Source organism: Trachypithecus francoisi, unplaced genomic scaffold, assembly GCF_009764315.1.
Source record: "Trachypithecus francoisi isolate TF-2019V2 unplaced genomic scaffold, Tfra_2.0 Lachesis_group13, whole genome shotgun sequence".
Taxonomy (NCBI): domain Eukaryota; kingdom Metazoa; phylum Chordata; class Mammalia; order Primates; family Cercopithecidae; genus Trachypithecus; species Trachypithecus francoisi.
In genome coordinates this window covers 117612503-117639139 of record NW_022681458.1, presented here as the reverse complement: position 1 = coordinate 117639139, position 26637 = coordinate 117612503, and the positions used below count along the sequence as shown (strand labels likewise).

General features: G+C 50.6%; 2 pseudogenes; both read right to left on the bottom strand.

Moving 5' to 3' along the window:
- Positions 1–26637, bottom strand: part of LOC117095273 — a 1129150-nt pseudogene that overhangs the window by 187262 nt on the left and 915251 nt on the right.
- Positions 25154–26637, bottom strand: part of LOC117094239 — an 18605-nt pseudogene continuing 17121 nt past the window's right edge.

Here is a 26637-nt window from a genome sequence, read left to right as displayed (position 1 = left end):
TGGCCCTCAGGCTGCGGGTGAGACCTTCTAGGGGAGCCCAGACAGCGGCGAGAATCACAGCCACGAGTGCTCCAGTTGCCCCAAAACTCCAGCATAGCCTGAGGAAGGCAGCGCCCGCTCAGATCCCCGTGCAGGCTTGTGTGGCACACTTGTGAGGCACACGGCACCAGAACATGGCACTTTAAGTGGCTTTGTGGGGTGTAGGAACACGAAGTGGGGTCTGGAGTGGCTCAGAAGTCACTCCCCACCAGACTGCGGGACCCGGACGGCCCCTTTGGACGTGGCTGGAGTCTCTCCAGGGCGGGCTCCAAAGTCCCAAGGATGAGGTGAGCGTCGGTCTTGCTCTGAGGAAGGCCCCTGACAAGTATCCTGAACATGCAGGCACACAGCTGGCTGACTCATTTGAAGGGACCTGCTGGGCTACGAGCCAGGGTTGGCTACAGAGAACTCGACTAACACACGAACCCTGCCCAGGCGCCCACCTGGGGCGCCCACGAGGAAACTAGGGAAGACAGAGGTGTCCACGGGGCTGGGAGAATCCTGGGAGAAGCCACATTGGGGACCGGCAGGGACGGGGGGCTGGGCCCCACAAGCAATTGTGGGAGGCACTCGGTGCCCTGTAGACCCCTCTGCACCCACAGCTGCAGGCCTGGCTGGCAACACGACCTTGTCTGCAGGGGTCCAGGAGCACGTGTGTTTGGCAGGAGCTGACTCCTGGAGCCGCACTACCGGTACCGTCATTTTAGAGGCAGGTACCTGATACCAGCTATGACAATCAACCCTGCCACCCTGAATTACAGCCATGTCCTCAGCGGGTCACTCTTTATGTTGACAATTACAAAGAGTTTGAACTCGCTGTCCCAAGAGGCAACAAGCCCTTCATTATCACGGCTGCAAGCCTCTGTGCAGCCCTCCACCCACGCCGTTTCCTGTCGGGGCAACATGAAGTCCCATGAGGGTGACTCAGAGCCAGCCCAGTAGCTTCAGTGCAGGAAAAATCACAGAAACTCAAACACATCCTAAACATGGGCAGTTGGTACGAGCAGATTCCTAAATTCAGCCTGTTCGGAGGCTTTCTGGGCTAGCACAGCTCTGATCACAGGCTTGCGCTTTCTGCTCCCCATGAAGGGCGGCGAGGAGGCCGGGCTCTGCCATTCTGCAGGCTCTCCTACGTGGAACCTGCCCTGTGGCCTCGGTGGCCTGTGCCAGACTGCGTGACCGTCGCCCGCAGTGAACACTCGACACAGCGCAGCAGGCTTGGGGAAGAACAGAAAGTGACCTCTAAGCCCGCAGAAGACGCTAAGCCACGCACGGCCTCACGCGCACTGCGTGTCAATAGCCTCCGAAGCAGGAACGAGCTCTTAATAGTTCCAGTAAATGCAAAGGCCGCCCTGGAAAATGGCGTGAACCTTTCTGACAACTCACAGGTGGGGAGCCACTGCCTGAGACACAAAGGTAAAGAATTCACCTGAAATTGCATATTATAAAACTTATTTTTAAATGATGGCGCTTCATTGAAAAGACTCCCAAAGAATACTGCATTAGAAAGTGACAGAGTGAAACTGTGAGGCTGACCACAGCAGTCCCTGGAAATTTCACCAAATGTTGTGTCAAAACTGGGAAACAGAAGAACTGCACCTGATGAAACATTCGATTCATCACTCGCGTCCTCCCCACATACGAAGCTATGTAAAAAGTGTTCCCAGAAGGTCAAGTGAGCAGGAGGGCTGTGAACACACAAAGAGAGAGCCATTTCGTCCACAGACCACAACAAAAGAAACAATAACGAGGACCAACGACACGCTGGAGTCCAGGGCTCTGGGCGCAGCTGGGATGGGGACACTCAGGGTCCCACAGTCCACATGGGAAACCAGGGTGGAAGCACCAGGGAGCCTGTCCCAGGGTGCAGAGCTAGTGAACGGAGGTTCATACAGGGACAATCCCAGCTGCCAGGCTCTGGGCTCCTCGGGACAGAATCCTGTTGACTTCACTCTGGGGTGCGAGAGGCGGCAGCATCCCCCAAAGGCACCTGGAGAAGTGGTGTTACCCTCCATCCCCTATGCCCGGCGTGACCCTCCATGCCCCTGTCCCCGGCATTACCCTCCGTCCCCCTGTCCCCGGCGTGACCCTCCGTCCCCCTGTCCCTGGTGTTACCTCCGTCCGCTGTCCCCAGTGTCGCTCACCATCCTCCTCACCTCCAGGCCCCTCTCCCTGTCCTCCCGCATTTTCCTGTTCAGCCAGAGCACAGCACGTGTCTCTTCCCTTTTCAAGAGGCTCAGCTGCACCCAGAGGCATTCCAGCCTATTCGGGATGGGGCACACACCCTGGGGAAATGCCAGCACAGGGCCGGAAGGGCCTGAGACCCTCTCACGGTCGCCCAGGAAGGATGGAACAGCCCACGGTCACGCTGATTGTCAGACAGGATGAAAACTTCTGTGTCCGAAATCTTCTTTTCACTGGAACTGTTCGGACCATTCGTGAACGAATCAGTTAAATACCAGCAAGGGCCATTCCCACTTATTCTCTGGCTACAGTTTTCCACCCACCAGCAACCACACTCCTAGAAATGATCCCTCACGCAGAATCAGTGCCTTGTGCCTTTAGGAAAACCTCTTTCTCTCCAGCTTTGTCCTCCTTCCACAAAAGGTGCCTCTGACTGCCTCACTCGCTGTACCAGGATTTCACTCGGCTACGGAGGAAAATCTGCTTGGGGCTCAGAGGTGGGTGGTCCCTGCATGGGCAGCAGGTCTCTGACATCCTCTGAGGAGCCTGGCCCAGGCCTGCCTCACACGCCAACACTCTGCCTTCCGGCCCTCGGGCCCCCGAAGCTGCTTTCCCTCCAGGTGTCATGCCCTGGGCAAGAAGGCCAGACAAGGGCCCAGGGCTGCTGTGGGTCGGGAAAGCCTCCTGACACCTCCCACTCCAGGACCCCCCATCAGCATCGCAGCATCTGGACCTGTGTCACCAGCCGCTCCACCGAACAAGAGAATTGGATTTTCAGCTGGGTGTGCTGCTTCTCTAAACAAAGTAGGGTGTTGTTACTGAGGAAAAAGGAAAAAAATTGGCATCTTCTTGGCAACCCTGTGACATCCAGCCACCGGTTCTCACCACCACAGAGATGTCCATCCAGGGCAGATAGTGTCTTCAACCAAGCGCCACTGACCCAGAAGTGCAGTAATTAGTACACTTTCACCAGAGTCACCCGCTCCTTCATCTTTACACCCAAGAAAAACATGTTTGCCAGGCAAATTAGATGTCCAGGAGGTGTAAGGAAACCCCAAGCCTGCTTTAAGCCTTAGACTTTTGAGACCATTGAGGGCCGTGCCCACAACAGCAAGGCTGCACCCGAAAGCTCAGCTCCTGCCGGACGTCATGGACAGACCACACGGCTCAGCCACATGGACCCTTCCAGGACTTCACGAGAGGGACCTCCGTGGTACATGCAGTGATGTGCACTTCGTTTAGCCTCGTTACAGGGTCGGTGGTCCACCTCCTGCCCTCAGCCCCCCACCTCACCGAGCGTCTGTGTCTGCATCTGAAATAACTTTGCTGTTTTACCTGGGAACCAAAATGCAGCATCGCGATGTTTAAAGGTCTTTAAATATCAACACTGCGGGTGCAGTCCTTGTCACTTTAATGCGGTCACTCGATGCAGGCCTCACTCACACCTCTGAGGTAGCTCATACCTTTCCTACCTAACCAAGGAAGAAACGGAGGCATGGAAGGTGCAGCTCCTAAGGAGCAGATTAGGATTCAAACCAGTGATTTTCGTCACACGCTGATCTGCCTCTCAGGCTGAGATAACGTTCACAATTAACCAGGTAGAACAGGGTTCCATAGATCAGCTGGAAATGGTCCTTGTGGATGGGCCTGTGGTTATTCCCTGAAGAACAAGACCATTAGCCCAAAAATCCACCTGGGTCACACTCAAATGTTTACATATCCAAGTATTTTTAAAATAACCCAATCAAGCATGTTCACAGCCATTTAGAGCCATATAGATTGTCTGCTTCGCTGACAATCAACCCAAGACCTCTGTCGGCAAAGGGCACGGTGCCAGGTCCAGAGAAGGTGGGACAGAGACGCAAGCAGGAACCTCTCCATCCCTGGGAGCCTCGCTCTGATGGACACGTGAGGACACGGTACAGACCGCGGGGCACAGGCAGACGGCAGGCCAGGAGAAGGGGCTGCATTGCCGGGAGGCAGTGCTTTGAGCTCTAATGGATGGAACACTGCTAACGAGTGAAGGTGGAGAGAGGGCACCCGTCTGAGAGCATGAAGAGGCAGCAGAGCACAGCCAGCCTGGGGAACCAGAAGCCACAGGGACATCAGGTTGGGTGCTGCTGTCTGCCGGCCACCAGCTGGGGGACTGTACTGAGCCTGGAGGGACATCCCTGACACTCCCCACCAGATGCCAGGGGCACCCCCAGCCCCAGGTGAGAACCACGGATCCCATGGCGAATGAGGCCAGCCTGTGGGAAGTGGGGCTGGGACAGCTCTGTACAGCTTAATAGGAAAGTTGGGTTCTATTTTCTGGGGTTTTGGTCACGCCGATGGCTAGTCACGGCTGTCCGTCAGGAAGTGATTTGATGACAGACTAGAGAAAGGGCTGCCAAGACCAGCGGAGCATTCGCTGCCTGGGTCCAAGGAAAAGGAAATAAAGGCTGGCGATGTGACAATGGGGGCAGGGGAGCACAGAGTGAAGGAACTGGTGGAGACACAGGACTGGCCCCGCACAGGGCTTTGAGCAGCTACCCGGGGGTCGCCCTATTAATTCTCCTCATGGCCCCAAGAGGCCGCTGTGAGGATCCCTCTCCTGAGGACAGAACTGCTCCAGAGCCACACAGCGAGGATCCACAGAACCAAGATCCAGGCCAGCTCCAAAGCGGGTGAACTTGAACCCTCACCGATGGTCCTGAGACAGGGATCGGAGCCTCCTGGACACACAGACACAGGAACTGCAGGAAGGGGAAACGGATGCCCAGGACCAGTGGCAGGACCCAGGGTTTCAGCCCTCCAGGGCCACTGGGACCAGCCACTGCACAGGTGGACACACGGTGCTTTAACCTACGCTGGGGGAAGGAGCCCTCACTCTCAGGGTGGAGACCGCAGCTCAAACGGGCCGGCCTCCCTGCTGGGCACAGCCTGAGCCACACAGGATGCTGAGGTGCCCCAACGTTGGGGTGCTCAGAGCCACTCAGCTAAGATCGGGGTGCTTTCTGTAACCACCCTCGTTTCTTTATGGTATAGATCTGGACTCCATCCTTTGCAATGTGTGGGGTTCTAGGAAGAGGCTGGCCAGCAGGAGAAGTGTCCTGGGCTCTGTCTCAGTGATGACGAACATGGCTCCCCACAAGGGTGGCCTGCTCACCACCGTGACCTCCGGGGACCACGCCTTCACCCACCTTGCTGAAGATAATTCACTTCTCATCCGTGAAAGAATAAAGCTAGACTAACTCAATTTCACACTCACTTCCAACTTTAACAGCTTGTGTTAGGAAATCAAAGACAAGGACTCTGACCATGTCACAAACCCAGGAAGCAAAACCCGAGACTAACGGAACGATGCCACCTTCGCAGTTCCGAGCTTTACTAGTTGTTTTTCTTTTCTGGTCTGTTTTTCTCTTTTGGTCTAAATAATTAAAGATCCTCGTTGACAAGAAAAAAAATTCTCTATGAAACAAAAAACAGTGGTTTTAATTAAACATTTAGACATTCTTCCATATGCTTTATAAACAGTTGAAATTACAGCTCTACTTACTGTTAAGTACTTTAACCAAATGAAAGGTTAATTATACAGACTGGCAATTATAAAAAATAAGGCTGCATATTCATGGCATCATGAATAATTAATAAGAACTGTTTGATTTCATTCAGACCAGGGATTCTGTGCTAATAGGCTCTCAGCTGTCTTGAAATAATGCTGAAATTTTAAAATTACTTTTGTACTTAAACGTGTCCCCAAAGTGAAGCACAGAGGCTAACATCCATCGTGGTGCCCAGCAGAGCGACCCGTCCTACTATGGCCGAAACCCTGATTCCCGAGGGCTGCATCCCGGGGCCGTGCTAGTGCAGAGAATGTTCAGGAAACAGACCAGGTGGCAGGAGGGGGTCTTGTCCTCAAGGAACCTCATGAGTCTTGCTAGGGGAACAAACACCGAGAGAATGAAACCGGCAGCCACGGAATCCAGACAGCGATGCCCGGGCCTCGCCATGCATACCCCCTGGCTGGCACCTCCCTGAGACCCGTCTGGCACAGGCAGCGGCAGGGTCCGGCCCTTGGAGCGCAGGGATGGCAGAGCAGGGCCATCAAAGCGGGTGGCATGCCGACAGCGGCTTCTCCGCAAGCGCTCCTGGCCCTCAGGGAGCTGAGGGCTCCTCAATGGGAAATTCTGGCTGAGCTCCAGGGGAAACCGGGTGGAGGCCCGTCTCCTCTGCCCCAACCCTGGAAGAGGGTCAGATATCAATGCTAACTCTTGTGCTGACTCAATTAATTCAAACAATTCAGAAAACAAACTTGCTTTAAGTATTAATTTCCTAAGAAGAACTCACATGAATTCAAATAATTCACATAATTAAAATGATTGTAATTGTTAATTTAATGAAAACATCTCCGTTTTCACAGCATCCTGTACCTTGGTACTTTCTCCTTATTGCGTTTCCCATCTTCCAGGGCAGGTTTCCTTCCACCCAGGGCAGCAGCGACTCTGGTGTCTCGGGTGTTCCCAGGCTTCCGTCTGCCCCTGGGGTGCTTACAGTTCTGCAGCGGTCTCCATCCTCATTCATCTGCATAAGAACATCGGTCCACATGGATGTCCTGTGGTCCCGTGGCCACATCTGACATGCAGCTAAACGCTGGGCGTGTCGCCTGGTGACAGCAGATGACACAACTGTGGGCAAGGTAGCATCTCTGGGTGCCAACACTCTCGATGAGTTTTTTACAAGACCATTCTTTAATCGGTGAACCCTGACAGGAAACACTAAAGATTGTTTTTAACTATTTTTATATCGAGACAAATCTTTATCAAACGTTCACTCAATGCTAAATGTCACTTCTCCAGCCAACCCCTTTAAGAACACCTAAAACTTAAGACTGGAATGACGGAGGGCCGGGCGCGGTGGCTCAAGCCTGTAATCCCAGCACTTTGGGAGGCCGAGACGGGTGGATCACGAGGTCAGGAGATCGAGACCATCCTGGCTAACACGGTGAAACCCCGTCTCTACTAAAAAAAATACAAAAAACTAGCCGGGCGAGGTGGCGGGCGCCTGTAGTCCCAGCTACTCGGGAGGCTGAGGCCAGAGAATGGCGTAAACCCGGGAGGCGGAGCTTGCAGTGAGCTGAGATCCGGCCACTGCACTCCAGCCTGGGCGGCAGAGCGAGACTCCGTCTCAAAAAAAAAAAAAAAAAAAAAGACTGGAATGACGCTTTCAAACACATACTCTACTCATGCATTCCCAGGAGCAGAGAGCAGCTTAATGTTTTCACGATACACAGGCATGAAGTTTGGCGAAGGCATTTTAATATTTTTACCTGAATCTTTTAATAAAATCAAAAGATGATTTTCACTCTAATACTCTACTTAGAATGTAATTTTCCATTCAATAAACAGTCAATGTTCAGTTACCCACATGCTGATAAACTTTTGAAAACTTTAGAAAGTATTAAATATGATCAGAGATTACTTTTAATTTTCGAGCTGGTAAGAGCCTGTGTCAGGGAACAGAGTTGAGATTGAAGAGATAAAAGCACGATTATTTTCTTAAAGAAAAGCGACATTCGTAAAAGAGACCACGTGATTATATAAAGCAACACAGAATCCGTTTTCAGAAAAGGCAAACGTGGACCACAGAACACCAGCGTTGCCCGTGATGAGAGAAACAGTTAAAAGGAAGCATTCACGGTGGCCCAGCATAGATCAGGGTGGGAGGACAGAGAGGTGATGAAATGATCCTCCTTCTAACTTCCCAGAAAGGCACAAATGGCCAGCAATGTAACTGAAGACCACGCAAGCGCCAGTGTGAACTCAGACTCCATGGCCAGCACCGTAACTGGAGACCACATGGGCAATGGTGTGAACTCAGACCTCACGGCCCACACCGTAACTGGAGACCACACGGGCACCAGTGTGAACTCAGACCCGACGGCACCTGCCTGGGTTGCTCCAGCCACCACCAGAACCTGTTCTGCAGCTGAACTGGAAGCTGATTCCGGAAGGAACTCAGGAGCATGAGGACGAGATCCTTCTACCTCAACAGGGATCCATTTTTTAATGATTTCTTTCTTTTAGAAAACTGTTAATAAAATACTTTGTTCCAAAATGACCAGGATTTCAGCAGCCTCTACAATGCTTCATGTCAATCAAAGCTTAGGCACGTGGGTGACTTCACTGTTCGCGACACCCTTTTCAAATAAAACCCGGGGCTGCCTCTGTACCCAAGAGCCTAGGCACTGAAAATTCAGACAAAACGTCCAGGGTGAGAGTGTTCACGTCCCATCGTATGTGTTTGAAAGCAGGGAACTGAGATTCTTCTGAGTTAATGCAGGCGATTGGGCCAAAAAACAAGGTACATCCACCTGTGAATGGGGTGAGCTCCCAGCTGGCTGCGCAGAGGCTGTAGGTATGAAGGAACTCACTTCTCTGCACACTGAAGTGCATCAGCATCTCCACATCGACCGCACCTGGGCTCTGCTCGCCCCTCACACACTAGAATGACAGTGGCTGCTTCTGGACAGAATGTCAAGGACGGATGGACAGACATCCTGGACAGACACTGTACAGAGACCAGGGGCTGGGCAGGGGGAAGCGGCACAGCCTTTGGGCCAGCAGGGGCGAGGCCAGGAAGCCTCGGAGAAGGCCTGCATCTCCTCATCCAACAGAAGCAGGAGCGGCCACCCAGTGTGGGCTGCAGCTGCAGTGAAGTGGCCAGTGGGACATAGCAGGAGGCCGTGGCCAGCCTTACCCTCTGCCCGGGAGGAGGGGCCCAGCTGAGGGCACGGCCCTGGGAGCCGGCATCCTGAGCCCCAGGGAAGGAGGGAAATTGCCCCTGGGCACTGGGTGCTCAGGCTGGAGGTGGTGAGACCTCGAGGCCCTGCAGCTGGGGAGGCGAGGGCAGAGGTGGCCAGACTGCAGCTCAGTGAAGGGCTTTGGCAGGAAAGGCCCCCAGAGGCTGCCTCACCAGCCCGGGGGAGGTTACTTCCAGCCCAGAGGCTCAACAGGGCCCTCGGTGGTGATGCTTAACCTTGTCCTCTGACAGAGGACCATCGAGACAGAGTCACTCAAACCTCTGCCAAGCTCTGCAAACAAATGAAGCTGTTACGACAGACGCTGAGGCAGGCAGTGCTCATCTCAACTCTGTACAAGTGGTTTCTTTAGCCAGTTCTCCATATTCTTAATGACAAACCACACTAAACGTGTGTTTTCAGTATCATCTATGCTCATAGCTATGTATACAATAACTATCACAAGGAAAACTAGGTGGTGAACCCAGGAGGAGGAAATCCCCACGACGAGTCGAGAGAACAACGGACGGTTGGCTCTTCCCGGCTGAACCCAAGAGCCCTTGTCTGGGCTCACCTCAGTTCTAATTTCCAGAGTTATTTTTACTTTCCCACAATTTCATTATGAAAATGCTCTAACATATTTAAAAAGTAGAAGAACAGTACAAAGAGTGGTCAAGTTTTCTCCACGTGGAGCTCCAACAACTGCTAACATTTTGTTAGATTTGCTTTCTCAATCTCTCTGTAGATCAGACAGACAGACAGATTTGTTTCTCCTCTGGAGCCACTTGAAGGTGAGAGCCTCCCGAGTCCTCAGGCACACACTAGGAATAAGGGCCCCTCTGCAGCGGCAGTACCATCATCGGCAGACAAGAACGATTGCAGAGCATCGCTGTCCAGGTTTTGTTCAGGTAGCACAATCGTCCCGAAAACGTCTTTTCTATCCGGGCCACACACTGCGCCGAGTGACTCTCCTTCCCCGTCTTCGTCAGGGACAGCCTCGCACCCCTTTTATTTGTGATCTTCACTTTTCGAGAGTCCGGGGCCATTGTCCTGCAGAATATCCCCTGCTCCAGAGGCATCTGTTTCTACGGCCATCATTAAATTCCCTACTATGCACCTCCATTCCCTATAAACAGGAAGTTTCAGTCTCGAGCGCGATCACCTTCTGTCAAACGCTTCTCGGCAGCTTCCGAGTGAGGCTGCTGGTTCACGAGGGGCGCGAGCTCCTAATCCTGGTCACTCACGGCGCGGCCGCGACCAGCACCGCACCCCGAATCAGAAACGTCTGGAGGGGCCGCGGGCAGCCAAGACACCTGGAGGTGTGAACGGCACAGGCGTGGGGCAAGAACAAGGTCAAATCATAACGGAACATCTGATTCCAGACAGTCCCACCTGGGTAAGATGGTGACATCTCCCTAGCAAGTATCTGAAGCCAGAAAGTACGACAGAAAATTCACGACCTGCCTTCGTTCACCCAGGCTGCTCTCACAACACACCACAGGCTGAGCAGGGGCTGGCGAACGACACAAGTTCATTTCTCACAGCTCTCAGTCTCAGTCTCAGGCTGGGAAGTCCATCGTCAAGGCCTGACAGGTTTGCCTGGTGAAGGCTTCCTGGTTCATAGACGGCGCCTTCTCACTGGGTCCGCACACCATGGAAGGAGCGAGGGAGCTCTCTGTAGTCCCTTTTTCAAGGGCACAAATCCCATTGATGAGACCCTCACGACCTCCTCACTGCCCAAAGCTCCCCCTCCTAGAACTATCTCCTCGCGGGTGAGGATTCCAACTTGTGAATCTTGGGGAGACACAAACATTACAAAAGCCCACCATTTAATTTTTTTTAAAGGCATTTTTGCTTCTACAAAGTCTCAAGATAAAATCAAAAGAAAGAGGCCTGATTCGATCCACACAGTTCTCCCAAAAGGGGAAGGGATCCGTTGCCACCACTTTTCATCCGAGACCTGCTGGGTGCCCCGGTCTGCATGACTGATTCTAAATCGCCATCCTCTCCTCTGCCACTCAGAGGTCAAAGTCAGTCCAGGGCTTCACACCAAGGCAGAGCTGACTGAATGACACCAGCGAATCCAGTAAGACAGGCCAAGACTCCTGCCCAAGGCCTAATCCTTCCCCCAGGGAAACATGGAAGGGCCAGACACCTGGCAGCGCTTCCTTCCTGCTCTAAAGCCCCAGAGACACAGCCCCGCCAGGTGTGTGCCTCGGGCAATGCACGGGAATGTCCGTTGGGCACCGAGTCTGAGAACATGTTCTCAAGTAAAAATGAAAACAAGACTCCTGAGAAAAGTTCATGCTTCATCACCTGCGTGCTAAATTCTAAATGCAATGTTATTTCAGAGTTAGGTGGAAGTAATTCCTCAAAAATATATACATGAACAGTGACTAGCGGCCAGGGTGATAAGTACTCAATATGTGTTTGATGAATAAATGAATTTTTAAAATGTATGAAAAGAACACGCTCCATTTAGGAGAATTCTATTTAACTGGACGTCCTAACGAGACAGTGGCTCCTTCGTGCTGACAGCAGAGTTTGTTTCAGTTCACTCAAAAAACGGCAAGTCACTCTAACAGGAAACCAAAAGGCTTTACAGAGAGTCAAATTACGGTGCCAATTCAACTCTGCATGGCAATTTCACCTTAATATTTAAATTCTCGAAGCACTATACTCAGAAAACAAGACATAACATACAGAAATGCATCGCCTGAAGCACCATCATCTAGAACTTGACAAAGTTTGACTGTGAGTTTCAAGAAAAGGGCTGATGAGGCCAAGAAGTTCCTTCCCCTCTCCCCTTACCTCCCACTTTGGTGACCAACTTAATGCAGAGAAATTCCTGTTTCAGGTTTGCAGACATTGGAGCCATCCTGGTATCTACTCCCCCAAGACACCAACAGGCTGAAGTCTGCAGGGTGCACATATTGAAAATCACAGGAGCACTGGAGTGGCCGAAAGAGGTGCCTGTGAAGACGTCATCCTTTCCAAGACAGGCTCTGATTCCGCCTCCGGGCCCTTTTGCAAAAAGCCATTGCTACAAATTCACAGCCACCAGGAGGAAACACGCAAAAGACCCCACTGCCCTCCTGGCTTCCCAGAAGGCCTCAGAAGGATGAGACACGGAGCCTGCGTGCAATCCTGGACCCTCCTCCCTGCATTCAGTGTGATGCGTGTCACCTGCTTGACTGACGGAGGTCCCACAATGGGCACAAGGAGACCCGTCAGGTCAAGAGGGTGCTGCCCGGCTCATGGTCCACACATGGGGACCTTTCAGGTCAGGATGCCCGGCTCATGGTCCACACCTGGGGATGCGTCAGGTCGGGAGGGTGTCGCCCGGCTCACGGTCCACACACGGGCACCCGTCAGGTCAGGAGAGTGCTGCCCAGCTCTCAGTATCAGCCACATATGCACATTCTCCACTGAAGCCACTGCATGAAACCACTGCATGAAGCCACGCTGGAAGCACTTTCTGGTAGGTTTCGGAGGCTCGTGTCCAAGGTCATTAAACACATGGCAAGCTCGCCTTGGAGGCATTTTACTTTGCTTATGACAATGAAGCATTCTCATTGCACCGAATAGAGCACGCTTTCTTGTTCAGTGCCTCTTTGAAATAGGCACTTTGTACCTGTCTTACAGATTACATCAAGGCCCTAATACAATTAGACCCTTGTCTCAGGTACACACAAAGCAGCGGCATCTCTAGAATGTGTTTTGGACCACGGGAGGAAACCAAATCGCAGCATTAGCCATTGATGTTGCTTAAAGTGTATTTCCAAATGTGTCTCCCGAGCCTGGCCTGTGATCACGGCTTCCGCTGACCACATGGCATCTGCTGGGCACTCTGTGCACTTTCTCCCACACCCGCCACGCCTGTGGTCCTGTGCCTGTCCTTCCACACGTCCCCACGCGGCTACATCTCCCACACTCACCACGCCTGTGGGCCGGTGCCTGTCCCTCCAGGCGTCCGCACCTACCACGCGGCTAACGCACACCTCCCACAGGCGGCAAGTGCCTGAACATCCCCACAACTGGAGGGGCTCCGGGTAGGTTCTGCAGAACCCACAGACAGGGATGGCCACCCCGCCCACGGCCACCAGAGGCTTTGCTTTGTCTCTAGAGGTGCCCTTCGATGAGGCAACACGGCAGATGACCCAGTGTTAGGTAATTAAGACTCAGGAAATCACGGCGGTCTTACCTTTATAACTCACTTTTCTCCCCAGCACTACATAGTGAAGGGTGGGTTGCCAGAGCTGGGGAAGAGATCCCCAAGGCTCCCTCCTGCCCTAACAAGCTGGGACACTGCTCCCCTCTGTTGGTATCTCACCGCACCTCAATAAACTGAGCTCACAGCCAGAGGCGGGCATGGGCTGAGTAGAAACAAACAGCAGACCCCAGGTGGACAGGAAGGAGGACGAGGGTGCTCACGGAGACGAGGGTGTGCCCCAGGAAGAAGGTGCACGCGTGGTAGAGGGTGCCCGCAGGGAAGAGGGTGCACAGGCCCCGAGAACCTGGTGGCAGCAAGGCTGGTCAAGGCTGAACTCCAACAGAGGCAGCAGCAACGGTGTTGGGCAAGTCACAGAGAAAGCACCACCCAGAGGGGCTGCATGAACCAGCAGCGACCCCAACCCAACGTGCTCACCGGACTGGACACACACACACACTGTGGACACGTGTGAATATGTTCCAATTAACGTGATGTTACGTAATAATCAACAATGTTAACCCCACAACTTCATTACATGGCATCTGGCACATTGAGACTTTTCATTCTGTCTCTCTTCCTATACAAAGAAGTGGAAAATAGGTCCAAGATCATTCACAACAAATTATTGCTAATTGCAACAACAACAACAAAAAATTCCTACCCTCACCTTGGAGGATCTCAAGGCAACACCTCATTCTTTGAGGTCATGGTTTGGACTCTCTCCGGACCTCTAAGTGGGTCTAAAACTGCAAGAAATCCCCAAATGGGCAGTTTTGGGGCCAGCACGGACGCCAGCCATACATCCAGGCAGGTCTTGGGAGATTGCTCCGTGACCTCGGCTGGTTCACTTACCTTTTCTTGCACTCAGAACCCGCCAGGAATGAGAGCACCGGCCCGCACGTCTCTGCTCCCAAGGCTACATCCCCTACATTCTGCTGCATTCTGGGTTCCATGCCGTAGGTCCCAGGCACCTTAAAGTTGACATTTCCCCACCAGCCCTCATGAAGATGATATTCAGATAACGTCCTTCCTCTCCCACCTGGTCAGTACCCAGGGAGAAAGGAACCCGGGTCTCAGTTTGATTTTCTGCCAGTCCATCGAAAAAACAGCTGGCCAGCAGCATTGTTGCACAGCACTGCCAGGTTACCCGTGAGAAAAAAAAACCAAAATGAGATATACTCAAGTGAGCTGCGGCAAGTGCTTCTACATCCTTGCTCCAACAAAGAAAGACAGGAGGTCGGGAGTGTGGCTCACACCTCTTGTCCTTCCTCGTTGGGTCAGGGATTCAGAAGCATTTTGGGAGACTGAGGGAGGAGAATTGCTTAAATTTGAGACCAGCCTGGGCAACATAGCAAGACCCCATCTCTACAAAAAAAAAACAAAAAAACAAAAATTAGCCTGGTATGGTATCGGACCTGTAGTCCCAGATACTCAGGGGGCTGAGGTGAGAGGATTACCTGAGTCCAGGAGGCGGAGGTTGCAGGGAGCCAAGATTGCACCACTGCACTCTAGCCTGGGCATCAGGGTGAGACCCTGTATCAAAACAAAAAAAAAGATAAGAAATACAGGAGACCACTAATAATTCCAAATAGTGCCTGCTCATTTGAAATCTTTTCCAGATAGGGTGAAGGAAATCATTTTTCTTCCTACACCCATTCTAAGGAAACGTTTCTATTTTTCTGCTATACAGTTTGGTAACCTGCCATTTCAGATCCTGGCCTCTTTAAGCAGGACTTGCTGGAGTGCCAGCAAAGCAGCGCTCTGAAACCTCAGCATCCTCAGGCCCACCTGGAGGGCAGGTGAAGGATGCTGGGCCTCCACCTCCAAAAGTCACACTGGGATGGGGCAGATCTGGGGTGAGGCAGGGTTTGCACTTCTAATGCATTCCAGTCTAGGGCTACACCACCCTAAACACGCCCATCTCATCTAATGCATACCAGAGGGAGAAGCCACGTAGGGCAGGTCACAGAGCAAGCGTCCAGGCACCAGGTCACCAGTTGTCTATTTAAATGCAAACCCGTCAAACAGCTTAAGTCAAACACGTTCACCCTCCTAACACACTGGCCAACAGAGCTAGTGATAAATATCACTGCTGTTAGACCTTCTGCTCACTGATGACCAGAGCAATGGCCTGAAACATCAAAGCTGAAGGGTGTGTGCCACGGTCAGGGCTCTGCACACCTCCATCCCAGCCCATCTCATACGGGTGCCTTCACCAGCACCGGAGTCTCACAGACCAGCTCCACGCTCACACTTACTGGGACGCAACCACCCTTTCAGCCCTTCATGCGTCTGTACCCTATAGCAGTGTCCACGGGAGGCTAATTTCAGAAAGAAATGTAATACGGACATCTGTGAACTCTTCCTCCATATCCACTGGGTGGCCGTCCAGAAAGAGAAATAGTAAAAAGAAAAAGAAGATTTAAGAGTCAAACACAGGGCCGGGTGCAGTGGCCCATGCCTGTAATCTCAGCACTTTGGGAGGCCAAGGCGGGCGGATCACATGGGGCCAACAGTTTAAGACCAGCCGACCAACATGGCAAAATCCTGTCTCTACTAAAAATACAAAAATCAGCCAGGCATGGTGGCACATGCCTGTCATCCTAGCTACTAGGAAGGCTGAGGCAAGAGAATTGCTCGAACTGAAAGGCAGAGGTTGCAGTGAGTGGAGGTTGCAGTGAGCCAAGATCATGACACTGCACTTCAATCTGGACGACAGAGCAAGACTCCATCACAAAAAAACAAAAGCAGGCCAGGCACAGTGGCTTATGTGTGTAATGCCAGCACTTTGGGAGGCCAAGGTTGGCAGATCACTTAAGGTCAGGAGTTCAAGACCAGCCTGGCCAACACAGTGAGACCCCTGTCTCTACTAAAAATACAAACATTAGCTGGGCATGGTGGCAGGCACCTGCAATCCCAGCTACTCGGGAGGCTGAGACACAAGATTCTCTTGAACCCTGGAAGCAGAGGTTACAGTGAGCTGAGATTATGCCACTGCAATCCAACCTGGCTCTAAAAATGATAAATAATAACAAAAGAAAAAAATAGATATGCATTCCTAGTCCCTTGCAGCTGCAGCAACAAAGCTGGTGATATATTTTGGGTGTTTCTAATCAATGTTTTCCATGAGCTACACTGCAAGTCTCAACCTTGACCCTGCTACAGTAATCATCTATTACAAATTAAAACAAGAGCCATAACTCTGTCTCCTACTAAAATATTCTAATTGAGACATGTTAACAGAATACACTTCTTTGGGTGGGAAAGTATCCACCAGGGTGGGGAACAGACGGCCCACCGATTGTGCTGTGGCCCTAACCACCAAGGACTTACGAATCATCCACAGCAAGGCTGCTGACTCAAAAAGAACACTAAATTGCTCTTTGACATTAATTCTTAAACCTTGGGAAACCAAAGTTCTCTTTGTAACAGACTTGACAAAGGATGAAGTCAGAAGAAGCTCAGCAGAGACGCACCAACTCTTACCTGGGAGAGACACCCTTTGTTAATCACGTCTGCATTAACGGATGTGCTAAAAGCATCTCTTCCCACAGGGACACAGACTGCAAACAGGAATGCCGTGAACACCTTCCCCAGATAACCCAGTCCTGACCCATCCACCCCTCAGGAGGTCCCCAGACAAGTCCAATAAGGAAATGACCCCACAGCAGATTCAGGTGCAGGCAGTGAGGGTAGTGGCGTCAGGGAATCCCGCCGTAAACCTTGGCAGCACGCAGGGAGGTGTACCCAGCTGGACAGGTGAAGTCAAAAGTGCAGGATGATCTGGCCATTCCAAATATGCAGGGCATTCCAATTTTGTTAAAATGAAACCCAGCCTTTGAAAAGGCCCGGACTTCCCACAATGTGTGGTATTTATAGTGTGGAGGGCACTGTAGAGAAGTTATCAGAGGGGTCCTGACGGCAAGATCCACGGAGGCTCTGCCATGTGCCAGGCATGAGACAACTATTTCCATAAAACACCTCATTTCACCCTACACAGAGTCCACAGACTGCTCCACAGTCTCCCAGGCAAGAGTTGGTGCATCTCTGCTGACCTACTTCTGACTTCATCCTTTCTCAACTGCTTCATGTTTCGCCCTCCACAGAGTCTACAGACTGCCCCACATTTCACCCTACACAGAGTCCACAGACTGCTTCACATTTCACCCTACAGGGAGTCCACAGACTGCCCCACATTTCACCCTACAGGGTCCACAGACTGCTCCACATTTCACCCTACACAGAGTCCACAGACTGCTTCACATTTCACCCTACAGAGTCCACAAACTGCTCCACATTTCACCCTACACAGAGTCCACAGACTGCTTCACATTTCACCCTACAGAGAGTCTACAGACTTCTCCACATTTCACCCTACAGAGTCCACAGACTGCTCCACATTTCACCCTACACAGAGTCCACAGACTGCTCCAAATTTCACCCTACACAGAGTCCACAGACTGCCCCACATTTCACCTTACAGAGTCCACAGACTGCTCCACATTTCACCCTACACAGGGTCCACAGACTTCTCCACATTTCACCCTACACAGAGTCCACAGACTGCTTCACATTTCACCCTACACAGAGTCCACACTCTGCTCCACATTTCACCCTACAGAGTCCACAGACTTCTCCATATTTCACCCTACACAGAGTCCACAGACTGCCCCACATTTCACCCTACAGAGTCCACAGACTGCCCCACATTTCACCCCACACAGAGTCCACACACTGCCCCATATTTCATCCTACGGAGTCCACAGACTGCCCCACATTTCACCCTACACAGAGTCCACAGACTGCTCCACATTGTACCCTACACAGAGTCCACAAACTGCTCCACATTTCACCCTACACAGAGTCCACACACTGCCCCACATGTCACCCTACACAGAGTCCACAGACTGCTCCACATTTCACCCTACAGAGTCCACCGACTTCTCCACATTTCACCCTACAGAGTCCACAGACTGCTCCACATTTCACCCTACACAGAGTCCACAGACTTCTCCACATTTCACCCTACAGAGTCCACAGACTGCTTCACATTTCACCCTACAGAGAGTCTACAGACTGCTCCACATTTCACCCTACACAGAGTCCACAGACTTTTCCACATTTCACCCTACACAGAGTCCACCGACTCCTCCACATTTCACCCTACAGAGAGTCCACAGACTTCTCCACATTTAACCCTACACAGAGTCAACAGACTGCTTCACATTTCACCCTACAGAGAGTCCACAGACTGCTCCACATTTCACCCTACAGAGTCCACAGACTGCCCCACATTTCACCCTACAGAGTCCACTGACTGCCCCACATGTCACCCTACACAGAGTCTACAGACTGCCCCACATTTCACCCTACACAGAGTACAGAGACTGCCCCACATTTCACCCTACAGAGTACACAGACTTCCCCACATTTCACCCTACACAGAGTCCACAGACTGCTCCACATTTCACCCTACAGAGTCCACAGACTGCTCCACATTTCACCCTACAGAGTCCACAAACTGCCCCACATTTCACCCTACACAGAGTACACAGACTGCTTCACAGAATACTACCAAAGGGGATCATCAAATGATCCCCAAGAGGTAATGAGCACCTTAAAAGTAAGAAAGCCAACCTCCTCCCCCTCTCTTAACTCCCTCTCCTCATTTCTGCAGAACCAAAGAAATATGAAGGGCCAGTGACGCCCCACTGAAGAACGCTCTTCTGCTGGTTCCACTCTGTACATAGGGAGCACAACACTGCTCCGTGCTGCGTGAGGCTACTATTCTATACTACACTAGTACGATCTGTGTGTTCTATTCTATACTCTTCCATTCTCTACGATAGAATACGACAGCTTCATTCTATGCTATAAAATACTGTACTATCTCTTCTATTCTATTCTATTTTCTTCTATACGGAAAGGAGTTAGCCAGCTTGCTTTAGGCAGACAGTAAGGGAAGGGTCCCAGAGAGCCTCCAGCCCATGTTTTGTACAGATAGGGGGACTTGCACGGGGGGCTCGCCTAAACATGCTCATAGCAGACTAAGGGTCCCCATGCACACGGGGGAATGGGGTGGAACCACCAGAAATGTGCTCCTTAGACAGGGAGCCCAGCCCCATCAGATTCTATATAAAAGCCCTTGCAGTCAACTGGGAAGGGGGCGACCAGCAACCTGCTCTCAGGACCCCTCTTTTCGCTGAGAGCTTAACTTCTAGCTTAATAAGTTCCACTGCACTCACTCTTCGATGTCCCCGTGCGTGTTTCTTCCTGGTCAGGAGACAAGAACCTGGACCCAGCTACGCTAAAGAGCAAAACTCCTGCATCAGTGCTACAGAACACTATCCTCTGTGTTCTGTGCCATGCGACTCTACTATTCCACACCACACTACGTAATATTAATACTATGCTGTGTGTTCTAATCTAGACTGTATGATGCTATGCAATACTCCGTCATTAGTTCAACTGTATACTCTACAATACTATCCCACTTGTTCTATTCTAGACCATGTAATACTATTTGTCCTATTGTATATACTATACTACATAATGTTACACTGTTTCTTCTATTCTATGCTACCCTATATAACATTATACTATTTGTTCTATTCTGCGCTACTCTATAGAATTCTATTCTGTGTGTCCCATTCTATACAATACCTTGTATCATTTTACCATGTTCCACGATACAAGAGTAGAGTCAGTTATACTTTCATAATCTCTTTTCCATGCTCTTACCCAGTAAGAAATGTGATGCTTTACTATGCCTCACATAAATGCACATTTCATGATAATCAATGCCATTTCCTCTGGTTATAAAATTCTGTCTCTATGATTCTATTGATACAGCTTCTTTGGGCTTTTCTGCAAGTCCTCTGCAGTGTCTGGTTTCCTAGTGAAAAGATGGTAAGGTCCCGATAAGATCCTACAAAACCAGCATTCACACAGGCTCACCAGTGTGCACACTGCCGGACTCCGTGTTGAAGGAGTGACAGGAAGACAGACGGCTGTCGGTGGATGGAAGGCAACAAACACAGAGTAGATTCCAAAACTGAGACATGTACCAAGGCTCTGGCATAGCTGAGGGTCGATCCCAATTCTAGCCTCTCACAGAAAGGCAGAGGAGACTTAGCACAAAGAGCATGGAACTTTGCTTTCATAAAGCAAATGCTTACCATCCACTGTGAGGAGCTCAAGGAGAAATGGCAGTAGGCTCTACTAATAACTACTGCTTTAAAAAATGGAAGGAGGCTGACTCTCTTTTCGGACTCAGCCCGCCTGCACCCAGGTGAAGTAAACAGCCATGTGGCTCACACAAAGCCGGTTTGGTGGTCTCTTCACACAGATGCGCATGTCATTTTGGTGCCGTGACTCGGATCAGGGGACCTCCCTTGGGAGATCAATCCCCTGTCCTCCTGCTCTTTGCTCTGTGAGAAAGATCTACTTACGACCTCTGGTCCTCAGACCAACCAGCCCAAGGAACATCTCACCAATTTTAAATTGGGTAAGCAGCCTCTTTTTACCATCTTCTCCAACCTCTCTCACTATCGCTCGACCTCTTTCTCCTTTCAATCTTTGCGCCACCCTTCAATCTCTCCCTTCTCTTAATTTCAATTCCTTTCATTTTCTGTTAGAGACAAAGGAGACACGTTTTATCCACGAACCCAAAACGCCGGCGCCGGGTCATAGACTGGGGGAGGCAGCCTTCCCTTGGTGTTTAATCATTGCAGGGACGCCTCTCTGACTACTCACCCACGTTTCAGAGGTGTCTGACCACGCTGCAGGGACGCCTCCCTTCGTCCTTCACCCTTAGTGGCAAGCCCCGCTTTTCTGGGGGAGGGGCAAGCACCTCGACCCCCTTCTCTCCCTGTCTCTACCCCTTCTCTGCTTTTCTGGGAGAGGGACAAGCACCCCAAACCCTTCTCTCCCTGTTTCTACCCCTTCTCTGCTTTTCTGGGGGAGGGGCAAGAACCCCGACCTCTTAATTTTGCGCCCCAGTCCATTACTTCCACTCCCCGACCCCTTTCCTGCTTTTCTGGAGGGCAAGAACCCCCGAACTCCTTCTGTACCTCTACTCTCTCTTTTCACTATGGGCAACCTTCCACCCTCCGTTCCTCCTTCTTCTCCCTTAGCCTGTGTTCTCAAGAACTTAAAAGCTCTTCAACTCACACCTGAACTAAAACCTAAATGCCTTATTTTCTTCTACGATGCCGCTTAACCCCAATACAAATTCAACAGTAGTTCCAAAGAGCCAGAAAATGGCACTTTTGAGTTTTCCATCCTACAAGATCTAAATAATTCATGTCCTAAAATGGGCAACTGGTCTGAGGCGCCTGACGTCCAGGCATTCTTTTACACATCGGTCCCTCCCTAGTCTCTGTTCCCAATGCAACTCATCCCAAATCTTCCTTCTTTCCCTCCTGCCTGTCCCCTCAGTCCCAACCCCAAGCTTCACTGAGTCTTTCCAGTCTTCCTTTTCTACAGACCCATCTGACCTCTGTCCTCCTCGCCAGGCCAAGTTAGGTCCCAATTTTTCCTCAGCCTCCACTAGAATCCTTTTATCACCTGCCTTCCTCACACCCGGTCTGGCTTACAGTTTCATTCCTCGACTAACCCTCCCCCACCTACCCAGCAATTTCCTCTTTAAAAAGTGGCCAGCGCTGAAGGCATAGTCAAGGTTAATGCTCCTTTTTCTTTATCCGACCTCTCCCAAATCAGTTAGTGTTTAGGCTCTTTCTAATCAAATAGAAAAACTTAGCCCAGTTCATGGCCTGTTTAGCAGCAACCCTGAGAGACTTTCAGCCCTAGACCCTGAAAGGTCAGAAGGCTGTCTTATTTTTTTTTTTTTTTTTTTTTGAGACGGAGTCTGGCTCTGTCGCCCAGGCTGGAGTGCGGTGGCCCGATCTCAGCTCACTGCAAGCTCCGCCTCCCAGGTTCACGCCGTTCTCCTGCCTCCGCCTCCCAAGTAGCTGGGACTACAGGCGCCCGCCTCGTCGCCCGGCTAGTTTTTTGTATTCTTTAGTAGAGACGGGGTTTCACCGTATTAGCCAGGATGGTCTCGATCTCCTGACCTTGTGATCCGCCCGTCTTGGCCTCCCAAAGTGCTGGGATTACAGGCTTGAGCCACCGCGCCCGGCGGCTGTCTTATTCTTAATATATATTTTATTTTATTACACAGTCTGCTCCTGACATTAAATAAAGCTCCAAAAATTACATTCCGGCCCTCAAACCCCACAACAGGACTTAATGAAACTCGCCTTCAAGGTGTACAATAATAGAGTAGAGGCAGCCAGGTACCAACTTCTTTCTAAGTTGCAATTCCTTGTCCCCACTGTGAGACAAACCCCAGCCACATCTCCAGCACACAAGAACTTCCAAATGCCTGAACCACAGCTGCCAGGGGTTCCTCCAGAACCTCCTCACCCAGGAGCTTGCTACAAGTGCCGGAAATCTGGCCACTGGGCCAGGGAATGCCCGCAGCCCGGGATTCCTCCTAAGCCGTGTCCCATGTTTGTGGGACCCCACTGGAAGTCGGACTGCCCAACTCGCCCAGCAGCCACTCCCAGAGCCCCTGCAGCTCTGGCCCAAGGCTCTCTGACTGACTCCTTCCCACACCTTCTCGGCTTAGCGGCTGAAGATTGACGCTGTCCCATCGCCTCGGAAGCTTCCTGGACCATCACAGACGCTTTGGATAACTCTTACAGTGGAGGGTATACGCCCAGATGGCCTGAAGTAACTGAAGAATCACAAGAAGTGCAAATACACTGCCCCGCCTTAACTGATGACATTCCACCACAAAAGATATGTAAATGACCGGTCCTTGCCTTAAGCGATGACATTATCTTGTGAAATTCCTTTTCCTGGCTCATCCAGGCTCAAAAAGCTCCCCCACTGAGCATCTTGTGACCCCCACTCATGCCCGCCAGAGAACAACACCCCTTTGACTGTAATTTTCCTTTACCTGCCCAAATCCTATAAAACGGCCCCACCCTTGTCTCCCTTCACTGACTCTCTTTTCGGACTCAGCCCACCTGCACCCAGGTGAAATAAACAGCCACGTTGCTCAAAAAATAAATAAATAAATAAATAAATAATGGAAGGAGACGGTACATTTTCACATGGGCCATGTGGAAAGTTGGCTGGACCTGCGGCTGGACCTGCCCCTGGACCTGACACTGGACCTGCCGCTGGACCTGCCCCTGGACCTGACGCTGGACCTGTCCCGGGACCTGCCGCTGGACCTGCCACTGGACCTGTCCCGGGACCTGAGGCTGGACCTGCAGCTGGACCTGCCCCTGGACCTGCCACTCGGTCTGCTACTGGACTGCTAACAAATGCTGCAGATTTTTATGGAGAGAAAAGTACAGTGCGTCTCAGAGCAGCTGTCCCAGCTCTGGATGAAGCCGGCAGAAAAAGGAAGCAGCAGAGACGCTGGTATCATTCAGTGGGCAGAGTCAATGACCCTCCTCTAAGTCCAGCAAAGCTCAACCTGCATGTCTGCAACTAGAAATAGCAATCGTAAGCCAGACCTCCTGGCAAATACCATTGATCCGCTGTAATTCTGTGTGGTGTGTTATGTCCCATGTACAGGAAATCATTCACAAAGCCTTTAACCAGGAAGTACTAACATGACTTTTAATGCAATATAACAGCTTTGCACCCATTTAACATATATTTAACCCCAGTAGTATATTTAAATATATATTTCATATAACGTCAGGCATGTTTACCTCATGGCTCGAACTTTCACAATGTTTCTCTCCCTGAGAGGACAGCGGAGAACCCCATGCACTGTCTCCAGGAACGTGCCCCTCCCAGAGAGGATTCACAAATCCAATGTGCACATGCATGCATGCACAGACACATATCACACACACACATACACATGGACACGCACACCTACATGCAATACATACATTCACACATGCACAGACATTCACATAATCACATAATACAAACACATAACACACGCACAAACGTACACACAACACTCAAACACACACGCACAAGCATATGCACAACACTCAAACACACATGCACAAGCATACGCACAACACTCAAACACACACGCACAAGCATACGCACAACACTCAAACACACACGCACAAGCATACGCACAACACTCAAACACACACGCACAAGCATACGCACAACACTCAAACACACATGCACAACCATACGCACAACACTAAAACACACATGCATATACATACACATTCTGACACACATATATATGTAAATGCGTAAACATGACATGGACAAATATACATGTATAACTATACACACACGAGCATCCATGCATGCCTACTTGCACATATGTGCAGTCGTGCCTAAACATGTAACACAGGCACACACATACATGCAACACAAATACACACGCACACATATACACATGCGTGCACATGTACAGTACACACAAAGGCACACATACATGCACAACACATACACATGCAATACACACTTTCATACACAGAAATGCAAACACACATACATATATACATCCCTCAAAGACCCCATTATTCAATTCTAGACACAGTGGTTTATCCCCCAAATGTACCTTCTCATAATTAATAAGCTCTACTGCACATTTCTTCTTTCAAATACTGAGGTCTCACACACAGCACACACACAATTATACTCCAATACGTGTGAACATATAAATAGAAATAGGCACACGTGCACGAAGACCCTCTTCTGTAAAGGTATTCTCAAACTTGAACTGCACGAATTCTGCTGATTCTAGTCAGAATCAGCAAAGATATATGTTTGACCTCGGAATGAATATACTCATTCTTTTCGTTACCCCTGGCAACAGCAACAATGTAAAACAGAGGTGTGTGATACGATGCCACTTATTCAATCCCACTTTCTGGGATCGGACCCGCTTGTAATAGCGTTCCTGTCTGAGTGATTTCCTTCTGACTCAAATCATGAGATCATTTCTTCCCTTCCTGCTTTCTCTTTCCCAGGCCTTTGCACTTCCCTTCTATCATCTCGGAAACTACATCATAGTTGTCAAAATGGAAGGCGAAGAAACAGCCTTAGGAGAGAATCCCACAGTGGAATGGACCCGAGAGAGGAAAACATATTCTTTTGGAAAATGTACAAAAGGAAAAGTCAAGAGGCCTGGGTTCCCTCTCAAGACAGAAACAGACGTCGGCAAAGCAGGTGGCTCCGCACAGTTCAGCTCTGTGTATGAAACACATTCTAGTCCCTGTCCTTGTTTCAAGTTCTCTGTATGAAACAGATTCTAGCCCTTGTCCCTGTTTCATGATGTTGCAGTGAAGGAAAAAAACAGACAAAGGGCACAGGCTGAAGACAAGGGTTTTCAAAGGATGACTTTTAAAATGTGCACCTGCTTTTCAAGGGCACAATGAGGACACTTTCAAGTATATTAAAGCTGATTTATAAGAGACGGATATAGAGACTCTACAAGGTCATTAGACTTTAGGCTTACAAAGAAAACAAATCACATTCTCCTAACATCACGAGTCAGGTGTTCCACAAATACTAAGAATAGCCACGGCAACGGGATCCACTATGAGGGGTCAAAACAGAACTCATGAAGCGAGGCCGAGAGCTCCTATAATCTGATTTCTAGGAATCTAATCTTAAACATCCTCAGAGCTAGCATATCACAAAAATACAGAGCTCCAAATGCCGTCACACAAGTGCTAACAACACCTAGTTAAAAATGTACGAGGCATTTCAGGCAAAAATCTCAGAATCAGAAGAACACAAGTTTTATAAGTTCTTCAAAAGCTGGTGCTGGTTGAGGCTCTTCTGCAGACTTCAACAAAAGACACGCTAGAATTAGCCATTGACGGTAACCCTGAGGCAACACGCAGTGTTCGGAAAAGCACACAATGCCTGCTCCGGGCTTGAGACCCCTGGGAACTTTCTCTGGACCACATCGAGTGGATGACTTTGAGAACTCAAAATAACCAACAACCAGTCCATGAACAGAGAAAGAAGACTGCAGCCTCCCTGGGGACGTGGCTCCATGCCTGCCCCCTTTCTTCCGGATACCTTTGCCCTTCCTGGCTCCGTCCTCCTCCTGGAGACGCTCTGGGTTCAGGCCCCTCTCCAGCTGTGTCTTGGTCCACGGCTGGCTGCCCGTGTGAAGCACCAGGCCTTGAAGGACCATCCCCACCTGCTCCCTGCACTTCCCACCCACTTCCGCCGAGACCCCCAAGCTCTGGCTGCTCTCAGGGATCAGGGCACCCAGGCTCCCCTCGCAGGCTCCAACTGGAGTCCTGCCCGCCGGTTTTCAGCAACACTTGGGACTTTCTCCTGGAAACTCTCGGCTCTGGGCTTTAGTGAACTGCGCCATCCAGCTCTTCTCTGGACTCTAAGCAGGACCTTTTCTGGGTCTTCCAACCCTTCCTCCAATTCCAAATGTGGCCTTTCCTTTGGCCTC